Genomic DNA, 15,269 nt, shown 5'->3' with positions numbered 1-15,269 from the left:
TTGATGTAGAATAATGTTAGGTAACACTTTACTTGGATGGTCCATTTTATGATCTTGTTGATGCTCAACTGACATTCAACTACCACTGAATTGAATGTCCATTAAATTTTACTTAACCCTATGATGAATGTAAATGATTCAAAATAGAACCTAACCATAACCATACACCTAACCCTAACCTCAACCCGTAATCAACCATAAAATCAAACCCTACACCTAACCCTTACCCTAACCTTAACCTAAGCTTAAAATCTAACTCTAAACCCAATCCTAAAATATTAAGATAAGCGTTTGAATTAGAGTTGAATGTAGGGTTATATTCAATAGAGAATCATTTACTTTCACATTTTAGTTCATTTGCATTTAATAGACATGTAGTTGAATGTTAGTTGAATGTCAGTTGAGCATCAAAGAGGCCATCAAATGGACCATCCAAGTAAAGTGTTACCTAATGTTATTTTATTTTGCATTCTGTTTATTGTTGATGTAAAAGTTTGCATAGCTACCAACAGGCACTGCACCGTAGATAGCAATGAATAGATAGCAGCATGTAGATAGCAGCGTGTGTCCAGGTTTATTTTAGCCAGTAGCACGCCTGTGTTTTCCATTGCCAAGATAGCAATACACTAGATATTTACCTGAAAACACCTTATTTTATCTACACTATGCCCATCAGTGTAGATATATTCACAAGAACCAATTTTTTTTATTATGAGTGTGCAAATAATGTAATTTAAATGATATAGAAGATGGAACATTATATAGAATTATTATGGACTAAAATGAACCTAAAAAAAAATGGTTATCTCTTGTGTGCTGTCAAATTGAAATCAATAAATGTTTAAAACTCATAACTATTAAGGTAAAACAGAGAATGGGACAGCAGCTAGCCACCACAAGGTCGTTCAGAAAGAGCGCAATAAAAGCGAGGGGGAGGTGGCGAGAAGCTGCCCTCTCCGTCCTACACATTACTGCGTAATGCGTTACTGCGTAAAAATCATGGGGAGCTTTTGGTCTAATTAAATTCAGTGCACTGTCTTAGCAGGCAGGGAGGGGGATGGTGGTGGGGGAATGGGCTGTCCATGGTAAAAAGAAGAACATAAAAAGAAGAAAAGAAAGAGAGAGAAAAGAGGGAGAGAGACCCGGAGGACATGCCTGAGGAAGTGAAATCACATATGCTGTGACATCTTTACGGCGTGAATCCGTGGTATTGAGAGCACGGAGACCGAGCGACCAGTTTCTACGAGTTAATACGTTTGAGTGGAACGCTCATCAGGGAACGCTGGGCAGACCTTTAGACCTTTAATAAAATTCATGTACTGTATATCATGTATGAACAATTCTATACACTAGCATACCCCATGCCATAGGACAGGAACTAGTGTGGTGTCCCAAGACTTTTGCCATGTCCCACATAAGCAAAAGAACACTGCACTGGCCTACATATAGTACACATGTGTTGGGTTTATTTTGTTAATGTGGATGTGATTCCTGCCACAGTCACTTGTCGCCGGTCAACTGTTTGCATGGACAATTCTAGCCAGATGCTGCAGTTCCTGATCATTACCACCCACTGATAATGCCTTCTGTGGTGTAGTTTCACTCCAACTCCCATAATTCACAGTGTTTTCCCCTGGGCAACCTTCCACTGGGGATACAATACCAGTCAAAAGTCTTGACCCACCTTCTGATTCAGAGTATTTTTTTTTTCTTATATTGTAAATGAACACTGAAGTCATCCAGACTATGAAGGAACACATAAGGAATCATGCAGAAACTTAAAAGTGTTAAACAAACCAAAATACTCTGTGAACTTGCGGTTTCTGAGGCTGGTAACTAATGAACCTCTTGATCTGTGCAACAGAGGAAACTCTTGTTCTTCCTTTCCTGAGTCAGTACTGATGAGTGCCAGTTTCATCATATAGTTTTTGATAGACTTTGTGACTGCACTTGAGAATACTTTCAAAGGTCCTGATTTTTTTTTGATTGACTGACCTGAAGTATTTTTTTCTTTACTTAGTTGAGTAGTTCTTGCCATAATATGGATTAAAAAATTACTCAAATAGAGCTATTCACTGTATATTAACTATTTAGCAGTATTAGCATTACCCGCTAAGGGCTATCTTTTTGGCCATTCAGAGGTGAATATTATCAGCCTGTTGTCTGCTGCTAACCCCTCCTTGTGTATGAAAATAGATTTAGAAATATATTTTATTGATAGTGCACCTTATAATCCGGTGTACCTTATAGTGTGAAAAAAAATATGGTAAAATGTGTTCAAACTTATTTCAATTAAAAATGATTGTCTCTGTGGACTCCTGGTGTTGTAGGCTATAAGAGCAAGTTAACCCTTTCTTTGCTGCTTAGAGACGACTAAAGTTGACTAAAGGTGGATATAGTGTAGACCACAGTGATCACTATTAATGATTAAGTCGTAAAACCTACAGTGAACAGTTGGAAACCCTGCTGCTAGTATTTAACTGTAATGTCACACTACACAGCACATTTTAAAAGTACTCCTCTACATGTTTGGTGCAATTACACATTCTTACCAGAGAGGTCTCTAATCCCTAAATTATGGCTATAAGTTTCCAACTAATATCTAAATTAGTACAAATGAGCTGAAAACTCGCTCTTACTCTTCATACACTTTTATAAACTCAGCCTCTCTCATTGTCACATGGCAATTCAGCTGTTCCTACAGAACATGGCCTAATAATTATGGCCCCGGTCCAGCGGTGGACGTGTCCATCAGGTGCTGCCGCTGTAATGAAGCTGCACTGATGACACTGACAAGGTGAATATAGCTTTCACCCACTTCCACCCCCCAACCCCCTCTCAGCCATCAATCATCCTAATTTTAGAAGCGCTTCGTGATCATAAGGATTTTAGTGAGGGAGTGATGAGCGGCCGTGACTAATTCTACAGCCTGAAGAACTGAAGAACCCTAAGTGTTAAGCCAGGGAGATATTAGCTGGCGGTTCGTTCCACGTAGCTTATTTTAACATGGTAAACATGCAGGCTACAGTCCGATATACATGCCTCTGAACGGCGAAAGAGCTAGCACTTTGCACGGTTAGCAGGTAATGCTAATGCTGCTCCAGCAGTGCTAGCCAGGGTTTGCAGCAGGCTACAGGCAGATAATACTCACCTCTGAATGTTAAATACACTAGTGCTTAGCATGGTTAGAAGCTAATGGTGATCCAGCAGTGCTAGCCAGGGTTATCAGCAGGCTACAGGTAGATAATACTCACCTCTGGTTGTTGAATACGCTAGCTCTTAGTGTGGTTAGCAGCTAATGCTACTGCTCAAGTATCGGTGCTGGAGAACTAAACTGAAACCTTTATAGCGCTGTACTTCAGCGGAGTGGCTTTACTGCTCCTTACAACCTGACTGGTAAAATACATATATAAGGTGCACCAGATTATAAGACGCACTAATGATTTTTGGGAAAATGTAAGGATTTTATGGTTGGAGCTGCAATGCTAACAGACACAGAAACCAGGCTTGGCAGACTTGTGTGTAAGTGTGTTAGTCCCAATGCTTATAGCTAGGCCCCCAGAATTTGAGCTTTATCTTTTACTGTAATAGTAGATTATCCCTTCTGAGGAGAATCTTTTACACTCATTCTGCTGCGTGGTTTGTGTACGTGAATGGGAGTCAGATTCTGACAGAGAGCTAGAATTCGTCACAACACCTGGCAAAACTAACTCTCAGAATTCATAACTAACAAGTCACAATGCTATCAGCCTGACTCAGCTGGTTTGAAGTGTGTTAGTCAAGATGCTAACAGCCAGGCCTGGTTGAGTTGGTGTGAGTTATCCTCCATGCTAAAAGCCAAGCTAGGTAGGTTCGGAGCCACAATAATAAAAGACATGGCAATCATCAGGCACCAGCGTGTGTCAGTTATGTTAAATTTTGCAGCAGCAGAAACACTCTTAGGGATGGCTTCATTGCACATGCAATGCATGACGATGACATATCACAAAGTGGCCCATTTCCTCAGATTGCCCCCTCCCGTTGAGATAAAATGATGCATGCTGGTTTCATGCCTGAGCAGTGAGTAAGCTCTAGGTTCGAGAAGTGATGAAGAAGCAAGCAAGCCTGGCTGGCTGGCATCAAATTAGATTAGAATTTATGAGTCACTTACAATATAGGAATGGGCAAAACCAATTGTACCATGGAGATAGAGCTATATCATCATTTTCAAGAAGCTGCCTCCTAAGCACTGGCTCCTAGACCAAGCAACCTTAATTGGTCTTAAATTACTTAATGTAATTAACACAAAACCTTCAAACCTCAAGAAGTTAAAGCATTAATAGCAAGAATTAGCTTGGCATTGCTGAGTGACACGGGACACTGGACCCTTAAGTGCTTTCAAGAGCAAAGATCTACTGTGTGCCCTGCTCTGCAATTGCCCCATCCCTACCTTATCCTTACCAACAGACCACACAAATCCTGTCGCTTGTCGCATTGAAGTGAAAACTCTGGAGGTCATCGTCAGTGATCCTCTCCCTATCCAGCACCCAAAAAAAAAGCCACGTCCTGGCTCTATTCTGAAGGGGAAACTTTCTGCAGCCTGGCACACCCACCTTGAAACATTCTAGAACCGTCCCATTAGTCATTAAACGTTAGTCATCTGTCAACAGATTCTGCCTCCGGCACCAAGTCTGTCTGGCAGGTCTGGGACCTGGACAGCTTTTCTTAAAAGGTATTAAACAAATCTATTGATCCATCCTCCCGCCGTACCTGCTGTACCCACTGTACTCGCTGTACTCTAGGACAGTGCACCATCCCGCCAGTGCCCACACAATTAGCCGTCCTATGAGCGAACTTGACTCAGCGACAGCAGAGAGCCACGAGGATGCAAAAGGGGAGAATTATTTTTAGGAGGGCAGAGCTTGGCGGGGGTTGCAATAGAACTGGCATGGCTTGTGAACAACACCAGTGCCACAACATGCGCACATTCCTCTAAGGACTATTCCTGCCACCTGCCAAGGCGCTAAACTGGACTCCATTACAAGAGAACACACTTGCATTGTTCAACCTTAAAAACTCAAAATCAACTGCATCAATATACAACAGAGCATGATCCTGCTCTTCCCGTGCAATTCCTGTCCCAAACCTCAGACAGAGCCTGCTCCTGCTTTGGAACGACTCCAAGTGCGGTGCAAGACAAAAAATGGACACTTACTTGGACGGATGATCAGCATCTAACGTCAAATCTGGGAAAGAATCGGTTCATAGAGAAGAGTAATCACTGCTCAGCATCTGTACAGCCTCAGCAAGCCCCGGCTCGATGAGGCAGGAGGCGCATGCACATGCAGCCTGTACCATGTGAGCCGGCGACAGGGGAGCGAAGAAGGGACAGGGGAAGTGGTGGGGAAGGTGGGGGCGGGCAGCCCTGCGGAACGGAGAGTCCTGCAAGACCGAAAGCTCTGCAAAACCTTTTGCAATTGTGCTTTAATGTGCTGTACTTGAAAAGCAAGGAGGCAACATACTGTATTTGAGGAGAATCAACCGAGCAACTGGAGATTTGGTTGGGTACTTATGAAAAGGGTGCGATGGAGAGACTGACAGAAGGAGGGAAAGGAGATTGGAAGGATGCGAAGAAGCGAGGGAGAAAAAGAGAGAGAGGGAGACTGGAGAGGAGAGAGAGAGGACCTTTGCGGCGCTAAACCAGGCGCTAAAGCCCCCTCACCTCCCGCACCACCCCACCCGCCAGTGACAAAGCCTCATCCCTGGAAGTGCGAGCAGGAGGAACACCAGCAGGAAGATGCCACTTCGAGAGGGAAGCTGGGGGGGTTTAGGATGGAAAACTGGGGGACTTTCAAGGACACACAGTTTTTGGAAGGATTTTTTATTTAATTCAGCATAGTTAGATCTTGCCTACTGTCCTGTCCACGAGTCTAGATCAGACCAATCTTCCACTTGTCCCTCTGGTATTATGATATATGATATAAGAAAAATTAGGTTTACAGTTGTTTTTATTTAGTTAATAATTACTGGCTAATAATTAATAGATAATAGGTCTGAATAAGTCTTATATTTATGATGTTTTAATATCCCTTTTTTGCAATCCCAGTTTAAATGCACTTTAAACCACATCAAATTTGAGTTATTAACTTAAATGTCCTTGCCACACAGAGCACACACATCTCAGAACACCCACCTATCAATATGCAGGAGGTAGGTTTACCCACACTTTTGAAAAGCAAGGAACACTGAACTGAACTAAGCACTGGTCTTTTAACAAAAATAATAATAGTACTAATAATAAATAGTGTTTGCTAGACACCTAGACTTTTTTTAGCTTCATTCAGAGAGTGTTTACGGTGCAGCAAACCATAATCGGCCCAAAAGAACCAAAATTTGGTCTGCCAAAAAAAGAGGTACACTTGATCTGAATCTAACCATATATGGTGTAGTTTATGCACAGTGCGAAAACACCAGGTGGTTTAGATTTTTTTTTTTTGCGGTTAAAATACTTAACCGCAGTTGAGGCAGGCTATTGTCACCTGTTAAACAATAGAAGAAGAAAAAGAACTGGCTTGGTAACAAAATCCTGCATACACTTATGAATGTATCTACTGTAACTGTAGACTAACCATTATTTATTAGTAGAAATAAATGAATGAATCTAGTATGTCAGATTGTGGAATTCTACATGATAGTGACCTCATTAAATGTATTAGATATCGGCCAGACATGGATGATCCAAGTTGAATACTGTTATTTCTTTGCCCTATTCAAGTCGATTAATGCACTGTTAAAATGATTAGTTCCTTAAGGAACTTTCATAGATTAAACTGTGGTGAAAAACCCATTCAGATTCTTTAAGGAAGTTTCAAATTGAGTAACATCAAATAGTTTCTGAAAGAACCAAAGACTAGTAGACCGTAGACTTTGTTCGGTTTAATGGTAAATCTCTATTGAAAATGCTGCGTAGCCCAAGACTAGGCTTAATCCCTGTCTGGGAATTTGTCCCATAGGATTTGAGCTAAGTTGTTGTAGACGTACAAAGAAGACCTAAAGAAAAGTCTTTAAAAGTTTAAGTAGTTTACTTTTCAGAGTTAAGGTCCACCCCTGCCCATGATCAGAATGATTACCGAAGTGTTCACCAGCTAATAGACAGAAATGACAGCTGCTATCTGTCAAAGGATGGTGATCTTTCGCTACGTGTTTCACGCAAAGTAAACGCAGCTATAGAGTGAGAGTGGTTAACAGCACGTAATTACATCTATACTTTTTGGCTCCAGAACGAGTGCAAGAGTAATTTGAGTGTATTGTAGCAGGACAGATGGATTGCGCTGGTGGACGGGGGATCTGAGGCAGTCCCTGCATATCAATGCAGCTTCCCCCCTCAGCCCAGCGCTGCAGTGCACCAAAAGCTCAGGTAGCCGAAACAGCAGAAAAAGAAGTGAGGGAACTTTAATAAGCAGGTATCGATCAATTCACTTCAGCCTGAATCTGAAGGACACTTTCAGAAGACATTGTGACAGATGCCGTTCGCCCACTGCCAAAAAAATATTCAGGTACTGAGAGAAACAAATTGAGTTGTATTGCCATACATGGAAAATAAGTTTAGGGATATCTAAAAGAAACTGAACTCCTGCTTTTTAAACAAGGTGTTCTGTTAGGCCATGGTTTACGTACATTCGAATGGAATTGAGAACTGAGCACTAAAATATGCTCAAGGCTATGAACAAATCTGATAGTAGAATGGCAATGGTGCATCAGAACTTATGGCATGGGGCCCATCTGGGATCTCCGATCCCTTAGACAACACTGCATCAAGGGCTTTCATTCAACTATATCTGATAGAACCACAATGGCAAAGGATTACTTTGGCAAACCTACAAAATAAGTCCTCAATTTACAAGGCCAATTACCCAACCAACTCATTAGGACTCCCCCTATCACAAGTACTCCACAACACCAGCCCATGTGAAGCCAGCCACTGCTTCTTTTCAAACTGCTGCTGATCTAGCATTGCCTAGTAGCATCACAGCGCACCCGGGGGAAAGATCAGCAACTTGGTTCCGATACATCAGCTCACAGACGACATCTGCTGATCGACATCACCCTTGGGAGTGATGTGGGGAGAGAGCACCATCTACCCACCCAGAGAGAGCAAGGCCAATTGTGCTCTCTTAGGGCACCGGCAGCTGATGGCAAGCTACATGACATGATTCGAACAAGCGATCTCCCGATCATAGTGGCAACGTTTAGCACGCTGGACTACTTGGTGCCCCAAAAGCCCTATTTTAACCATGTCCAGAAGTGGCATTGACATCTTTGAAATCAGAGGCATCTGGGACAAACCATCGCAAAGTGAAAATGTGCACTATGGCCAAACAAACCAGTATTCAGTATTATGAGTATTTATCAATACCAATACTATCATGGTGTAGGGTGGGTCAGTACAATTCTTTGAGGCAGAATTAATGCAGAAATGTACGTTAAGATCTTAGAGCAACATTATATAACAGTATATACTGTCTTCAAGACCGTGTCGTTTTTTTTTGGCATTTGTTTTCAGTAAGACCATGCAAAACCACATGCTGCTCACATTACAAAAGGCATGGCTGTCTAAAAGAAGAGGATCCGGGTACTAGACTGGCCTGCCTGCAGTTCTGACCTGTCCCCAAAAGAAAATGTGTAGAGAATTTTGACACATTAAGACATTGTACTAATCTGACCTTGGGTTGACTTTAAGCCATAAATGTCAGTATCTGTAAGAATCACTGGGATCTCACTGTAAAATGTTTATGTCAGATGTGACTAGTACCTGCAGTAGGTAGTATCTCATTAAATCACTCGTTCCTGCTACTTTCTCTCAATCCCTGCCTCACACCGCACTCGCCACTACAACCACCCACAACCCCACACACACCACCTGCAGCTGTGAGTCATCTCCACCTGCCTCACCTCGGCCGTCAACTCCGCAACACAATCAGATACACATTAATCCAAAAAAACAAATACTGACTACTAAAGAAACCATTTAATCACATATAAAATGCTATAAATTAGCACTATACTGTGTATGATGTAGTTTGTGGACTTTTGATTATTTTTTTTAGGGGTTTGTCTATTATCTGCTGCTGTAACAGACTCTACTCTTTTTACACTAGATACTTAAGTATTGCTGTGAGGATTTGATTGTATTTATCTAAATGAGAGCATTAGTGAGATCATGTGCTGATGTTGGATGATTAGTTTTGTCAGTCCAACCCATTCCAAAGGTATTGGAAAGAACTCCATCATTCCAGAGAACGTAGGTCCACTGCTCCACAGGGACCTTAGGGAGTCAGGGAGTCATTTGCTTAATTATACTGGTCACTGTCTTTCTATGGAGAATTTAGTTGCATTTTAAAGCAGTTATATTCACTAAATAGAGGTGGTAAACTGTAAAAAACAAATATTAAATATTGTTCCCCTTGTGATATGATTTTAACTCATCTGAACATAAAAAAATATTGAATTGCATCGTAAACTATAGCAAACTAATTGCCTCAAGTTTATTGTTAGAAGTGGGTCTAACTAAACAATTTGACTTGTTCAATTGTAATTGAACGCTAGTTGATGCTTCAGTTTTTTGAGCAATTCTACAGTGTTTTTCACTGTTGGTCACAATATTGGCATATTTTTTACCTCTTATTCACCATCAGGGTGCCTTCTCTTGGGATTTATATACTGTATGTGTTAAGTCTTAAATTAAGTCTGTTTTATGTAAAATTGGATCTTTGTGGGCACATATACATTAGATCTGTTGCATTTTGGGTGTGTCCTCCAGTTTCTGACACTCACCATCAGTTTGTAATCATTCCCCTCGGGGCTACCTTTGGTAAACTTATAGCTCATATATTGTGTTTAAGTGTCTGGACACTAATTTCACCTTTCCCAGGCTTACAGTGTGACTATTTATAAACTTTATAAGTAAAATGGAATTCAAAAGAAAAGTAAGAGGAAAGTACATTTTTTAAATTTATTTGGAACACAAGTAGACTTTTTGGGAATAAAAATAAAAAGGTTAAATCAATTTCCCATTTAGTTGTAATAACTTGATGTTTTAATTTATGATAACTCAAGTTTTCATTCCCCATTACTTAAAAAATAGTATATTCCCTTTTAGTTGTAATAACTTGATGTTTTAAGTCATGCTAACTTAATTTTTCATGACCCATTAGTTTTTTTTTTTAAGGCAACCGGTTTGCTCAACTTTTTTTGGGTAAATTCAACTTGTCTAAGCAAGAGCAAGTGGCACTATATGCTGGCTGGGTCTAGCTAAGTGAATTTTTAAGTTGGTGAGTTTTTTTTTCATCTGAACTAAATATTTCTATTTGGCACAACTGGTGTTAGTTTTCTTCCAAATGTAGAAGTTAAGGTTTGCCTCAAAAATCCAAAATATAAGTTGTAATGTAATACTATACTGCACTCATTATCAAAAAACTGTTGCACCAAGAAGGAATCAATCGACCGGAATAAAATTTGATGGGTAGTTGTGCCAGACTGTCATGGAGTGGCTTATACTGGCAGAGGGTCATCTTCAGAGAAGAGTCCCCCTTTTTTCCCGGTTCAGACGATCCTGGTGGCACTGTGATCTGCACCAAGATTAACGGCTTGATGTCACGCATCACAAGTCCAGAAGGCCTGGTGTCATGGCGTGGGGTGCAATTTGGTACAAAGCCAGATCACCTTTGGTCTTCAGTACAGACACTTTGACAGCCCAACATTATGTTAATAAGGTCCTGCAACCAGTGGACCTACCTTTTCTGAACTCACATCGGATGTGCTGTTACAACAGGAAAACGCTCGTATCTATCTATAATTGCCAAATCCCGAAGGTGCCACAAATCAAAATCACAGTGAGTTTGAAACCTCCAGTACATATGGATTAATATCTGTCAGACAGATTTAAAATGATTGCATCAACAAGGTCTGAGGTAATAAACAGCAGAACCTCTTCATCAGCACCATCTCCTCTGCTGCCATTTGACCTCTGACTCCGGCAATTTGGCAGGAAGATTCCCATCTCTGGGAGGATGACACCTCAAGGTCCTGCTGTTATCTGTGGATGATAAACGTCTTCTCCGGCACAACGACAAACATTAAAAAATCATCTTACAAGTTCATCTGTCGTCTTATTCAGCTGGAACTCGGCTCAGATAAACCTGTCCAGAGAGTTTTGGGGTAAAGTGCTGCAGTAAAGCGGGTTTAACGCCTGCTCTTATTCCACTGAGGTTAATAAGTATTTGGACGCCTGCTCTGCTGAAGAAAAGCCCAGAAAAGCTCCTCTAAAAACTAATCTGCCAAAAACAAAAGCTAAATTCAGCCCGTCTGAACCGTGCGGTTTCTGGGAATGGTATTATTCAGATTTACTAAAGGCTGCTTCAGTTACTGCTCCTGTAAAAATCTGAATAAAGTATATTAGGCCTGTCACAATAAGTTTTTATCAATATGCTGTACCAGTGTATATGGCATTGATTATGCATAACAGTGATATAAAATGGCTTTAAAATGACAATAACACTGTTTGTTGCAATTATTTCAGATACAGTACCAGTCACACCTTGGACACACCTTGAATTCAGTGGGTTTTTCATTTTTTTAACATGTTGTGCATTGCAGATTAATACTAAAGTCTTCCAAACTATTAAAAACTAAAGTCAATTACTTGAATTTCTTGTTGTCTTAATGTGTTTGAAAGCATCAGTTGTGTTCTAATGTGGTAGAGATGGTATACATTGAAAAGTCCTAACTAAGTAAAGAAAAGAAGATAAAAAATATCCCTAATTGCAGTCAAATAGACCATCAAAAACTCTATGATAAAACTGGCTCTCATCAGGACTGCCCCAAGAAAGAGAGAGCAAGCGAGTTACCAACCAGTTAACAGCATCCCACATAGGAGCACCTAAAGCTTTACAGAGTATTCTGGTTTTAAGCTACTACATGATTCCTTATGTGTTTCTTTATAGTCTGTATGACTCTACATTTACAATGTAGGAAAAAAAATGTTGCATGAGAAGGTATGTCCAAACTTTTGACTGGTACTGTATTTAACAGATGCATTTAGACATTTTCAAACATTGTAAAAAGTAACATTTTGAATACAAGGTTCAACTTTGAAAAAGATTATTAAAGTTCAGTTAGTAAAAAATTCAGGTGTTCAAAAAAAATAGAGAGGTTTTAAGTTGACATTTGAGTTGTCAGAATGTAAAATCTATGTAATTTGTAGCACATAGTTACATATAAATATCATAAATAATTGACTATAATGATCAACTGTTTCCAATAACAGGTCTTCAGCACCTGGACTGCTGTTGCTGATTTTCAGCTTATAACTAAACTCCACAGGAGAGCAGCATGTAGCCTTTAGCATCAAGGTTAAAGGCTGATTTCAGCAGCTTCTGCACTGCCTGCAGGTTTCTGAAGGTTTCACTGCTGAGCTCAAACAGTCCAACAGAATGAAAATACAGCCTGAGTCCCGTGTCATCCCAGTTTCACAGTAATCCAGCCAATAAACTGGTATTCATAAAGTCATTTTTTCCCTTCATGAAATGGTAAATCCCAAATAATCTTTCTGTACCTGTGAGGCTTAGATTAGTAAAACGGATTAGCACAAGGTGGGAAATCTTAAAACCCAACTTTCACCTCAATTTTAGTCTTTTTCAGTTTTCACACACTATCCAGGAATCCTCCCTCACACAGTACCACCAGCGCTGAGAGGGTGAACGCTAACATTGTATCGCTAGAACATGAGGTTTAATCACATTTTTAAAACTGCAGCTAACTCTGCATCACTAGAACTTAATTGAAGGAGAAGAAGGCTAACTGCTAATTCTGCTGCACAAGTCCAGGCTAGCTAGTATCGAGTTAAGTAATGAGTGAAGAAGGAGTCTATCACAATTACAATGATACAATCTGTAACTCAAAAACTGCAATCTGATCTAAATTTTGATGTGAGTTTGTGATCTGTTACACTACAAGAACCAGAATGCATGTCAAAAAGTAAAAAAAAATAGTTTTCTTCACCATGCATGTATGATAAATGTCAAGATGGATTTATATTTAAAGAAAGACGATCAAGCTGTTCAGGTCCATATATTCAACACATCCTAAAGTGGCCCATTTTACCACTTTTACCTGCTGTGTGAATGTGGCCTTAGTGTTCCCCTCTAAGTGTGTTGAGTTTTTAGTTGGCTAGGTTCATGTCATTTACTCTGTAAGCTTGGATAAACTGAATTTACTTTCATTATTGGACGTAATTTGTTCCCTCACTATTTTAAGTAATATTTACTGAAAATTGGAATTAATTAAATGTAAATCCTTTAGTTATAATGCCTAAATTGTTAGTTTGTTTATTGTTAATTGGTTTGCACAAGGATTCTACTTTGAAATGTATTGTTAGGTTAATTACACATATTTGTTTTTAGCCTTATTTTGTATTTGAGCTGAGAAAAATATAGATTTAAACTACTCTTAGATGAAAATGCTATTAAGTGAACAATGTAGCATGCAGAAAACAGTGAACAGTAAACAGCTCAGAAAATGATGCTTACTCTTACAGGCTACAACATCGAGGTCAGGCAGGTCATCATATTATATTAGCTATAAGGTAGCCTGGGGGTAATCACTAAACAGGTGAGGCTAAGCTAAATTAACAAAATTATGATACTTAATTTTAAGTTAAATGCTGGATGTTAATCTACACAGATTTCTCTCATGAAAACTGTTTATTTGGGTAAGTAAAGCACTTCTGTTTATTTACAGTAAGCTTAGATTTACAGATTTCCACTAAAGCTGGAGCATTAGCATGAGCTACACTGAGGAACCCTGAGTGTTTCGGAAAGCCAGGGTGATATTAGCTAGCGATTTGTCCCAAGTAGCCGTTTTAACACAGTAAATGAGCAGGCTAAAGTCTGATATATTCTGCCCCAGACAGGCAAAAAGGTGTGGTTAGCGGCTAATGCTAATGCTGCTCCAGCAGTGCTATCCAGGGTTAGCAGCAGGGTACAGGCCAATAATACCTCTGGACAGTCAAAGAGCTAGCGCTTCGCACAGTTAGCAGCTAAAGCTAATACTGCGGAAGAAACTAAACTAAAACTCCTGTATTTCGCTGTATTTCAGCAAAGTGGCTTTACTGCTCCTTACAACCTGACTGGTAAAATTCATATATAAGGCGCACTGATGATTTTTGGGCCTTATAGTGTGAAAAATATGGTATTCAAGAAGATACAAAAAGAATCAATCACTGGCATCAAAGTGAACTTGGGTAATATAAGCTGATTTAACTAAAATATTACTCAATATCAACTCGAATGTTAACCTAACTCAAAATAGTTGAGGATTGTTTGGAAATATTCAATATTTTAAGTAAAATAGACTTAATTTATTTAAATTCAGACAAATTGTGGGTTTGCAGTGCAGATGAAACACATGCACACCAAGCCAGGTCCAGTAAAATGTAGAAACATTTACAGGTGATGTGAAATGTCATACACACTGCCGATTCTGACTGCTGATAATGTAGTGCAGTTATCTTGTTGGTTCAGCTTCATAGTGTCCTCTGCCTCTGGTGTCCTCTGCAGTTATGTAGTGTTGTATGCAGTGATGTAGCGCCGTATGCAGCTCTGACCATCAGCGGTCCCGACTTAGCATATCCAACCAGTAACACGCCCCCGCCATCATCACTCACAGAACAACAGTTTGATTTTTCCACTGCCAGCACATGCCGGGACTATCTGCTGTAGAGGCCTTAACCCCTTCAGCTCTGCACGTATTTCACAGTTATAGATATTGAGACTCAATATTCAATAGAGATGCTTCTCTGCACAAAATGTAGCTCCAATATTCCTATATATTTTGTGGTAGGGGTGGAGGGTTTATAGCACATCCAATAGTATCTGGTAATGCAACTGGGCATAGCATGGTACTGTATCATTGTATTCAAAGGAAGCTTTTGAGATTTGTGTGACATAATAACAAACTATTCAAGCTTTCGAAACTGTTCAAGGCAGCAGCATGTGGACGAGCATTGTCCTCTTGGAATAGTGCACTGGAGTGCGCATTTAAAAAAAGATAGGGTGGCTGGTTGCTGGTTGCAGAACCTTATTAAAGCTGATTACCGTAAGTTTTGGGATTTGGGACATTTAGAGTCCTCTCTGTTGAAAATGGGTAATTGCACAGAGCTTGCGGAAGAATCATTTTAAACTGGGCGGGTGTGATGCGGTCTCCTTCCAGAGCGTATGAATCCAATTCCAGGT

The 15,269-nt window shown here is 40.0% G+C and overlaps 1 protein-coding gene across 13 annotated transcripts in view; it reads right to left on the bottom strand.

Moving 5' to 3' along the window:
* The window catches only part of atp2b2 (ATPase plasma membrane Ca2+ transporting 2), a 217,933-nt gene that overhangs the window by 143,881 nt on the left and 58,783 nt on the right, over positions 1 to 15,269 (bottom strand). For 4 of the 13 annotated variants that reach the window (XM_007238029.4, XM_007238028.4, XM_007238025.4 and 1 more), the window contains exon 1: positions 5,195 to 5,423. The exons of 3 other annotated variants lie outside the window; for them this stretch is intronic. The gene's annotated coding sequence lies outside the window, so the exon portion shown is untranslated. Of the gene's footprint in view, positions 1 to 5,194; positions 5,424 to 15,269 lie in introns of those variants that run through there. 6 more of the 13 variants (XM_007238021.4, XM_007238022.3, XM_022682418.2 and 3 more) reach the window with 5 other exon arrangements.

Source organism: Astyanax mexicanus, chromosome 24 (assembly GCF_023375975.1).
Source record: "Astyanax mexicanus isolate ESR-SI-001 chromosome 24, AstMex3_surface, whole genome shotgun sequence".
Classification (NCBI taxonomy): domain Eukaryota; kingdom Metazoa; phylum Chordata; class Actinopteri; order Characiformes; family Acestrorhamphidae; genus Astyanax; species Astyanax mexicanus.
Note: the sequence above shows the minus strand (reverse complement) of the source record. Positions and strands in the feature narration are given on the sequence as shown.